A 10990-nucleotide genomic window follows, 5' to 3' on the forward strand; every position below is an offset into this window, starting at 1 on the left:
GTTGGGATGAGAGAGTTGTAGTCCGTTTTATAAAGAGTGTGCGACACGTCATCCAAAATTAAAACCTGTGTAACTCTCTGACTTTAAGTTCAAAAGTGGTGAAATTTCTACCAATCTTCGAATTCTCTTTCCGGGGAAAAAAATCTTGTTTTAAAAATCGTTGGGGTGAGAGAGTTGTTGTCCGTCTTAAAAAGAGTGTGCGAAACGTCACCCAAAATTAAAACCACCATAAGTCTCTCTTTTCAAGTCCAAATGTGGTGAAATTTCTAACAAATTAGTGGACTTCAAATTCTCTTTCAACGAAAAAAATCCCATTTAAAAATTCGGTAGGGCGAGAGAGTTTTGGACCATTTTATAATGAGTGTGTGAAACGTCACCCAAAATTAAAACGTCCATAACTCACTCATTTAAAGTCGAAAAGTGGAGAAATTTCTATCAATTAGATTCCTTCAAATTCTCTTTCAAGTAAAAAAATCTCATTTAAAAATTCGGTGGGATGAGAGAGTTTTGGTCCATTTTAAAAAGAGTGTGTGAAACGTCACCCAAAATTAAAACTTCCGTAACTCTCTCATTTGAAGTCAAAAAGTGGTGAAATTTCTACCAATTGGAGGTCCTAAGATTCTTTTTCTTGGGAAAGAAATCTCATTTCAAATTTTGTTGGGATGAGAGAGTTGTAGTCCGTTTTATAAAGAGTGTGCGACACGTCATCCAAAATTAAAACCTGTGTAACTCTCTGACTTTAAGTTCAAAAGTGGTTAAATTTCTACCAATCTTCAAATTCTCTTTCCGGGGAAAAAAATCTTGTTTTAAAAATCGTTGGGGTGAGAGAGTTGTTGTCCGTCTTAAAAAGAGTGTGCGAAACGTCACCCAAAATTAAAACCACCATAAGTCTCTCTTTTCAAGTCCAAATGTGGTGAAATTTCTAAAAATTAGTGGACTTCAAATTCTCTTTCAACGAAAAAAATCCCATTTAAAAATTCGGTAGGGCGAGAGAGTTTTGGACCATTTTATAATGAGTGTGTGAAACGTCACCCAAAATTAAAACGTCCATAACTCACTCATTTTAAGTCGAAAAGTGGAGAAATTTCTATCCATTAGATGCCTTCAAATTCTCTTTTGAGTAAAAAAATCTCATTTAAAAATTCGGTGGGATGAGAGAGTTTTGGTCAATTTTAAAAAGAATGTGTGAAACGTCACCCAAAATTAAAACTTCCGTAACTCTCTCATATGAAGTCAAAAAGTGGTGAAATTTCTACCAATCGGAGGTCCTAAGATTCTTTTTCTTGGGAAAGAAATCTCATTTCAAATTTTGTTGGGATGAGAGAGTTGTAGTCCGTTTTATAAAGAGTGTGCGACACGTCATCCAAAATTAAAACCTGTGTAACTCTCTGACTTTAAGTTCAAAAGTGGTGAAATTTCTACCAATCTTCGAATTCTCTTTCCGGGGAAAAAAATCTTGTTTTAAAAATCGTTGGGGTGAGAGAGTTGTTGTCCGTCTTAAAAAGAGTGTGCGAAACGTCACCCAAAATTAAAACCACCATAAGTCTCTCTTTTCAAGTCCAAATGTGGTGAAATTTCTAACAAATTAGTGGACTTCAAATTCTCTTTCAACGAAAAAAATCCCATTTAAAAATTCGGTAGGGCGAGAGAGTTTTGGACCATTTTATAATGAGTGTGTGAAACGTCACCCAAAATTAAAACGTCTATAACTCACTCATTTTAAGTCGAAAACTGGAGAAATTTCTATCAATTAGATTCCTTCAAATTCTCTTTCAAGTAAAAAAATCTCATTTAAAAATTCGGTGGGATGAGAGAGTTTTGGTCCATTTTAAAAAGAGTGTGTGAAACGTCACCCAAAATTAAAACCTCCCTAACTCTCTCATTTGAAGTCAAAAAGTGGTGAAATTTCTACCAATCGAAGGTCCTAAGATTCTTTTTCTTGGGAAAGAAATCTCATTTCAAATTTTGTTGGGATGAGAGAGTTGTAGTCCGTTTTATAAAGAGTGTGCGACACGTCATCCAAAATTAAAACCTGTGTAACTCTCTGACTTTAAGTTCAAAAGTGGTTAAATTTCTACCAATCTTCAAATTCTCTTTCCGGGGAAAAAAATCTTGTTTTAAAAATCGTTGGGGTGAGAGAGTTGTTGTCCGTCTTAAAAAGAGTGTGCGAAACGTCACCCAAAATTAAAACCACCATAAGTCTCTCTTTTCAAGTCCAAATGTGGTGAATTTCTAACAAATTAGTGGACTTCAAATTCTCTTTCAACGAAAAAAATCCCATTTAAAAATTCGGTAGGGCGAGAGAGTTTTGGACCATTTTATAATGAGTGTGTGAAACGTCACCCAAAATTAAAACGTCTATAACTCACTCATTTTAAGTCGAAAAGTGGAGAAATTTCTATCAATTAGATTCCTTCAAATTCTCTTTCAAGTAAAAAAATCTCATTTAAAAATTCGGTGGGATGAGAGAGTTTTGGTCCATTTTAAAAAGAGTGTGTGAAACGTCACCCAAAATTAAAACTTCCCTAACTCTCTCATTTGAAGTCAAAAAGTGGTGAAATTTCTACCAATCGAAGGTCCTAAGATTCTTTTTCTTGGGAAAGAAATCTCATTTCAAATTTTGTTGGGATGAGAGAGTTGTAGTCCGTTTTATAAAGAGTGTGCGACACGTCATCCAAAATTAAAACTTGTGTAACTCTCTGACTTTAAGTTCAAAAGTGGTGAAATTTCTACCAATCTTCAAATTCTCTTTCCGGGGAAAAAATCTTGTTTTAAAAATCGTTGGAGTGAGAGAGTTGTTGTCCGTCTTAAAAAGAGTGTGTGAAACGTCACCCAAAATTAAAACCACCATAAGTCTCTCTTTTCAAGTCCAAATGTGGTGAAATTTCTAAAAATTAGTGGACTTCAAATTCTCTTTCAACGAAAAAAATCCCATTTAAAAATTCGGTAGGGCGAGAGAGTTTTGGACCATTTTATAATGAGTGTGTGAAACGTCACCCAAAATTAAAACGTCCATAACTCACTCATTTTAAGTCGAAAAGTGGAGAAATTTCTATCCATTAGATGCCTTCAAATTCTCTTTTGAGTAAAAAAATCTCATTTAAAAATTCGGTGGGATGAGAGAGTTTTGGTCAATTTTAAAAAGAATGTGTGAAACGTCACCCAAAATTAAAACTTCCCTAACTCTCTCATTTGAAGTCAAAAAGTGGTGAAATTTCTACCAATCGGAGGACCTAAGATTCTTTTTCTTGGGAAAGAAATCTCATTTCAAATTTTGTTGGGATGAGAGAGTTGTAGTCCGTTTTATAAAGAGTGTGCGACACGTCATCCAAAATTAAAACCTGTGTAACTCTCTGACTTTAAGTTCAAAAGTGGTGAAATTTCTACCAATCTTCAAATTCTCTTTCCGGGGAAAAAAATCTTGTTTTAAAAATCGTTGCGGTGAGAGAGTTGTTGTCCGTCTTAAAAAGAGTGTGCGAAACGTCACCCAAAATTAAAACCACCATAAGTCTCTCTTTTCAAGTCCAAATGTGGTGAAATTTCTAACAAATTAGTGGACTTCAAATTCTCTTTCAACGAAAAAAATCCCATTTAAAAATTCGGTAGGGCGAGAGAGTTTTGGACCATTTTATAATGAGTGTGTGAAACGTCACCCAAAATTAAAACGTCCATAACTCACTCATTTTAAGTCGAAAAGTGGAGAAATTTCTATCCATTAGATGCCTTCAAATTCTCTTTTGAGTAAAAAAATCTCATTTAAAAATTCGGTGGGATGAGAGAGTTTTGGTCTATTTTAAAAAGAGTGTGTGAAACGTCACCCAAAATTAAAACTTCCCTAACTCTCTCATTTGAAGTCAAAAAGTGGTGAAATTTCTACCAATCGGAGGTCCTAAGATTCTTTTTCTTGGGAAAGAAATCTCATTTCAAATTTTGTTGGGATGAGAGAGTTGTAGTCCGTTTTATAAAGAGTGTGCGACACGTCATCCAAAATTAAAACCTGTGTAACTCTCTGACTTTAAGTTCAAAAGTGGTTAAATTTCTACCAATCTTCAAATTCTCTTTCCGGGGAAAAAAATCTTGTTTTAAAAATCGTTGGGGTGAGAGAGTTGTTGTCCGTCTTAAAAAGAGTGTGCGAAACGTCACCCAAAATTAAAACCACCATAAGTCTCTCTTTTCAAGTCCAAATGTGGTGAAATTTCTAAAAATTAGTGGACTTCAAATTCTCTTTCAACGAAAAAAATCCCATTTAAAAATTCGGTAGGGCGAGAGAGTTTTGGACCATTTTATAATGAGTGTGTGAAACGTCACCCAAAATTAAAACGTCCATAACTCACTCATTTTAAGTCGAAAAGTGGAGAAATTTCTATCCATTAGATGCCTTCAAATTCTCTTTTGAGTAAAAAAATCTCATTTAAAAATTCGGTGGGATGAGAGAGTTTTGGTCAATTTTAAAAAGAATGTGTGAAACGTCACCCAAAATTAAAACTTCCCTAACTCTCTCATTTGAAGTCAAAAAGTGGTGAAATTTCTACCAATCGGAGGACCTAAGATTCTTTTTCTTGGGAAAGAAATCTCATTTCAAATTTTGTTGGGATGAGAGAGTTGTAGTCCGTTTTATAAAGAGTGTGCGACACGTCATCCAAAATTAAAACCTGTGTAACTCTCTGACTTTAAGTTCAAAAGTGGTGAAATTTCTACCAATCTTCAAATTCTCTTTCCGGGGAAAAAAATCTTGTTTTAAAAATCGTTGCGGTGAGAGAGTTGTTGTCCGTCTTAAAAAGAGTGTGCGAAACGTCACCCAAAATTAAAACCACCATAAGTCTCTCTTTTCAAGTCCAAATGTGGTGAAATTTCTAACAAATTAGTGGACTTCAAATTCTCTTTCAACGAAAAAAATCCCATTTAAAAATTCGGTAGGGCGAGAGAGTTTTGGACCATTTTATAATGAGTGTGTGAAACGTCACCCAAAATTAAAACGTCCATAACTCACTCATTTTAAGTCGAAAAGTGGAGAAATTTCTATCCATTAGATGCCTTCAAATTCTCTTTTGAGTAAAAAAATCTCATTTAAAAATTCGGTGGGATGAGAGAGTTTTGGTCTATTTTAAAAAGAGTGTGTGAAACGTCACCCAAAATTAAAACTTCCCTAACTCTCTCATTTGAAGTCAAAAAGTGGTGAAATTTCTACCAATCGGAGGTCCTAAGATTCTTTTTCTTGGGAAAGAAATCTCATTTCAAATTTTGTTGGGATGAGAGAGTTGTAGTCCGTTTTATAAAGAGTGTGCGACACGTCATCCAAAATTAAAACCTGTGTAACTCTCTGACTTTAAGTTCAAAAGTGGTTAAATTTCTACCAATCTTCAAATTCTCTTTCCGGGGAAAAAAATCTTGTTTTAAAAATCGTTGGGGTGAGAGAGTTGTTGTCCGTCTTAAAAAGAGTGTGCGAAACGTCACCCAAAATTAAAACCACCATAAGTCTCTCTTTTCAAGTCCAAATGTGGTGAAATTTCTAAAAATTAGTGGACTTCAAATTCTCTTTCAACGAAAAAAATCCCATTTAAAAATTCGGTAGGGCGAGAGAGTTTTGGACCATTTTATAATGAGTGTGAAACGTCACCCAAAATTAAAACGTCCATAACTCACTCATTTTAAGTCGAAAAGTGGAGAAATTTCTATCCATTAGATGCCTTCAAATTCTCTTTTGAGTAAAAAAATCTCATTTAAAAATTCGGTGGGATGAGAGAGTTTTGGTCAATTTTAAAAAGAATGTGTGAAACGTCACCCAAAATTAAAACTTCCGTAACTCTCTCATATGAAGTCAAAAAGTGGTGAAATTTCTACCAATCGGAGGTCCTAAGATTCTTTTTCTTGGGAAAGAAATCTCATTTCAAATTTTGTTGGGATGAGAGAGTTGTAGTCCGTTTTATAAAGAGTGTGCGACACGTCATCCAAAATTAAAACCTGTGTAACTCTCTGACTTTAAGTTCAAAAGTGGTGAAATTTCTACCAATCTTCGAATTCTCTTTCCGGGGAAAAAAATCTTGTTTTAAAAATCGTTGGGGTGAGAGAGTTGTTGTCCGTCTTAAAAAGAGTGTGCGAAACGTCACCCAAAATTAAAACCACCATAAGTCTCTCTTTTCAAGTCCAAATGTGGTGAAATTTCTAACAAATTAGTGGACTTCAAATTCTCTTTCAACGAAAAAAATCCCATTTAAAAATTCGGTAGGGCGAGAGAGTTTTGGACCATTTTATAATGAGTGTGTGAAACGTCACCCAAAATTAAAACGTCCATAACTCACTCATTTTAAGTCGAAAAGTGGAGAAATTTCTATCAATTAGATTCCTTCAAATTCTCTTTCAAGTAAAAAAATCTCATTTAAAAATTCGGTGGGATGAGAGAGTTTTGGTCCATTTTAAAAAGAGTGTGTGAAACGTCACCCAAAATTAAAACTTCCGTAACTCTCTCATTTGAAGTCAAAAAGTGGTGAAATTTCTACCAATTGGAGGTCCTAAGATTCTTTTTCTTGGGAAAGAAATCTCATTTCAAATTTTGTTGGGATGAGAGAGTTGTAGTCCGTTTTATAAAGAGTGTGCGACACGTCATCCAAAATTAAAACCTGTGTAACTCTCTGACTTTAAGTTCAAAAGTGGTTAAATTTCTACCAATCTTCAAATTCTCTTTCCGGGGAAAAAAATCTTGTTTTAAAAATCGTTGGGGTGAGAGAGTTGTTGTCCGTCTTAAAAAGAGTGTGCGAAACGTCACCCAAAATTAAAACCACCATAAGTCTCTCTTTTCAAGTCCAAATGTGGTGAAATTTCTAAAAATTAGTGGACTTCAAATTCTCTTTCAACGAAAAAAATCCCATTTAAAAATTCGGTAGGGCGAGAGAGTTTTGGACCATTTTATAATGAGTGTGTGAAACGTCACCCAAAATTAAAACGTCCATAACTCACTCATTTTAAGTCGAAAAGTGGAGAAATTTCTATCCATTAGATGGCTTCAAATTCTCTTTTGAGTAAAAAAATCTCATTTAAAAATTCGGTGGGATGAGAGAGTTTTGGTCAATTTTAAAAAGAATGTGTGAAACGTCACCCAAAATTAAAACTTCCGTAACTCTCTCATATGAAGTCAAAAAGTGGTGAAATTTCTACCAATCGGAGGTCCTAAGATTCTTTTTCTTGGGAAAGAAATCTCATTTCAAATTTTGTTGGGATGAGAGAGTTGTAGTCCGTTTTATAAAGAGTGTGCGACACGTCATCCAAAATTAAAACCTGTGTAACTCTCTGACTTTAAGTTCAAAAGTGGTGAAATTTCTACCAATCTTCGAATTCTCTTTCCGGGGAAAAAAATCTTGTTTTAAAAATCGTTGGGGTGAGAGAGTTGTTGTCCGTCTTAAAAAGAGTGTGCGAAACGTCACCCAAAATTAAAACCACCATAAGTCTCTCTTTTCAAGTCCAAATGTGGTGAAATTTCTAACAAATTAGTGGACTTCAAATTCTCTTTCAACGAAAAAAATCCCATTTAAAAATTCGGTAGGGCGAGAGAGTTTTGGACCATTTTATAATGAGTGTGTGAAACGTCACCCAAAATTAAAACGTCCATAACTCACTCATTTAAAGTCGAAAAGTGGAGAAATTTCTATCAATTAGATTCCTTAAAATTCTCTTTCAAGTAAAAAAATCTCATTTAAAAATTCAGTGGGATGAGAGAGTTTTGGTCCATTTTAAAAAGAGTGTGTGAAACGTCACCCAAAATTAAAACTTCCGTAACTCTCTCATTTGAAGTCAAAAAGTGGTGAAATTTCTACCAATCGGAGGACCTAAGATTCTTTTTCTTGGGAAAGAAATCTCATTTCAAATTTTGTTGGGATGAGAGAGTTGTAGTCCGTTTTATAAAGAGTGTGCGACACGTCATCCAAAATTAAAACCTGTGTAACTCTCTGACTTTAAGTTCAAAAGTGGTGAAATTTCTACCAATCTTCAAATTCTCTTTTCGGGGAAAAAAATCTTGTTTTAAAAATCGTTGGGGTGAGAGAGTTGTTGTCCGTCTTAAAAAGAGTGTGCGAAACGTCACCCAAAATTAAAACCACCATAAGTCTCTCTTTTCAAGTCCAAATGTGGTGAAATTTCTAACAAATTAGTGGACTTCAAATTCTCTTTCAACGAAAAAAATCCCATTTAAAAATTCGGTAGGGCGAGAGAGTTTTGGACCATTTTATAATGAGTGTGTGAAACGTCACCCAAAATTAAAACATCCATAACTCACTCATTTTAAGTCGAAAAGTGGAGAAATTTCTATCCATTAGATGCCTTCAAATTCTCTTTTGAGTAAAAAAATCTCATTTAAAAATTCGGTGGGATGAGAGAGTTTTGGTCTATTTTAAAAAGAGTGTGTGAAACGTCACCCAAAATTAAAACTTCCCTAACTCTCTCATTTGAAGTCAAAAAGTGGTGAAATTTCTACCAATCGGAGGTCCTAAGATTCTTTTTCTTGGGAAAGAAATCTCATTTCAAATTTTGTTGGGATGAGAGAGTTGTAGTCCGTTTTATAAAGAGTGTGCGACACGTCATCCAAAATTAAAACCTGTGTAACTCTCTGACTTTAAGTTCAAAAGTGGTTAAATTTCTACCAATCTTCAAATTCTCTTTCCGGGGAAAAAAATCTTGTTTTAAAAATCGTTGGGGTGAGAGAGTTGTTGTCCGTCTTAAAAAGAGTGTGCGAAACGTCACCCAAAATTAAAACCACCATAAGTCTCTCTTTTCAAGTCCAAATGTGGTGAAATTTCTAAAAATTAGTGGACTTCAAATTCTCTTTCAACGAAAAAAATCCCATTTAAAAATTCGGTAGGGCGAGAGAGTTTTGGACCATTTTATAATGAGTGTGTGAAACGTCACCCAAAATTAAAACGTCCATAACTCACTCATTTTAAGTCGAAAAGTGGAGAAATTTCTATCCATTAGATGCCTTCAAATTCTCTTTTGAGTAAAAAAATCTCATTTAAAAATTCGGTGGGATGAGAGAGTTTTGGTCAATTTTAAAAAGAATGTGTGAAACGTCACCCAAAATTAAAACTTCCGTAACTCTCTCATATGAAGTCAAAAAGTGGTGAAATTTCTACCAATCGGAGGTCCTAAGATTCTTTTTCTTGGGAAAGAAATCTCATTTCAAATTTTGTTGGGATGAGAGAGTTGTAGTCCGTTTTATAAAGAGTGTGCGACACGTCATCCAAAATTAAAACCTGTGTAACTCTCTGACTTTAAGTTCAAAAGTGGTGAAATTTCTACCAATCTTCGAATTCTCTTTCCGGGGAAAAAAATCTTGTTTTAAAAATCGTTGGGGTGAGAGAGTTGTTGTCCGTCTTAAAAAGAGTGTGCGAAACGTCACCCAAAATTAAAACCACCATAAGTCTCTCTTTTCAAGTCCAAATGTGGTGAAATTTCTAACAAATTAGTGGACTTCAAATTCTCTTTCAACGAAAAAAATCCCATTTAAAAATTCGGTAGGGCGAGAGAGTTTTGGACCATTTTATAATGAGTGTGTGAAACGTCACCCAAAATTAAAACGTCCATAACTCACTCATTTAAAGTCGAAAAGTGGAGAAATTTCTATCAATTAGATTCCTTCAAATTCTCTTTCAAGTAAAAAAATCTCATTTAAAAATTCGGTGGGATGAGAGAGTTTTGGTCCATTTTAAAAAGAGTGTGTGAAACGTCACCCAAAATTAAAACTTCCGTAACTCTCTCATTTGAAGTCAAAAAGTGGTGAAATTTCTACCAATCGGAGGTCCTAAGATTCTTTTTCTTGGGAAAGAAATCTCATTTCAAATTTTGTTGGGATGAGAGAGTTGTAGTCCGTTTTATAAAGAGTGTGCGACACGTCATCCAAAATTAAAACCTGTGTAACTCTCTGACTTTAAGTTCAAAAGTGGTTAAATTTCTACCAATCTTCAAATTCTCTTTCCGGGGAAAAAAATCTTGTTTTAAAAATCGTTGGGGTGAGAGAGTTGTTGTCCGTCTTAAAAAGAGTGTGCGAAACGTCACCCAAAATTAAAACCACCATAAGTCTCTCTTTTCAAGTCCAAATGTGGTGAAATTTCTAAAAATTAGTGGACTTCAAATTCTCTTTCAACGAAAAAAATCCCATTTAAAAATTCGGTAGGGCGAGAGAGTTTTGGACCATTTTATAATGAGTGTGTGAAACGTCACCCAAAATTAAAACGTCCATAACTCACTCATTTTAAGTCGAAAAGTGGAGAAATTTCTATCCATTAGATGCCTTCAAATTCTCTTTTGAGTAAAAAAATCTCATTTAAAAATTCGGTGGGATGAGAGAGTTTTGGTCAATTTTAAAAAGAATGTGTGAAACGTCACCCAAAATTAAAACTTCCGTAACTCTCTCATATGAAGTCAAAAAGTGGTGAAATTTCTACCAATCGGAGGTCCTAAGATTCTTTTTCTTGGGAAAGAAATCTCATTTCAAATTTTGTTGGGATGAGAGAGTTGTAGTCCGTTTTATAAAGAGTGTGCGACACGTCATCCAAAATTAAAACCTGTGTAACTCTCTGACTTTAAGTTCAAAAGTGGTGAAATTTCTACCAATCTTCGAATTCTCTTTCCGGGGAAAAAAATCTTGTTTTAAAAATCGTTGGGGTGAGAGAGTTGTTGTCCGTCTTAAAAAGAGTGTGCGAAACGTCACCCAAAATTAAAACCACCATAAGTCTCTCTTTTCAAGTCCAAATGTGGTGAAATTTCTAACAAATTAGTGGACTTCAAATTCTCTTTCAACGAAAAAAATCCCATTTAAAAATTCGGTAGGGCGAGAGAGTTTTGGACCATTTTATAATGAGTGTGTGAAACGTCACCCAAAATTAAAACGTCCATAACTCACTCATTTAAAGTCGAAAAGTGGAGAAATTTCTATCAATTAGATTCCTTCAAATTCTCTTTCAAGTAAAAAAATCTCATTTAAAAATTCGGTGGGATGAGAGAG

The sequence above is a fragment of the Tasmannia lanceolata genome, unplaced genomic scaffold, assembly GCF_043159265.1.
Source record: "Tasmannia lanceolata isolate RefF3 unplaced genomic scaffold, GAP_Taslan_0.1 ptg000036l, whole genome shotgun sequence".
NCBI classification, from domain to species: domain Eukaryota; kingdom Viridiplantae; phylum Streptophyta; class Magnoliopsida; order Canellales; family Winteraceae; genus Tasmannia; species Tasmannia lanceolata.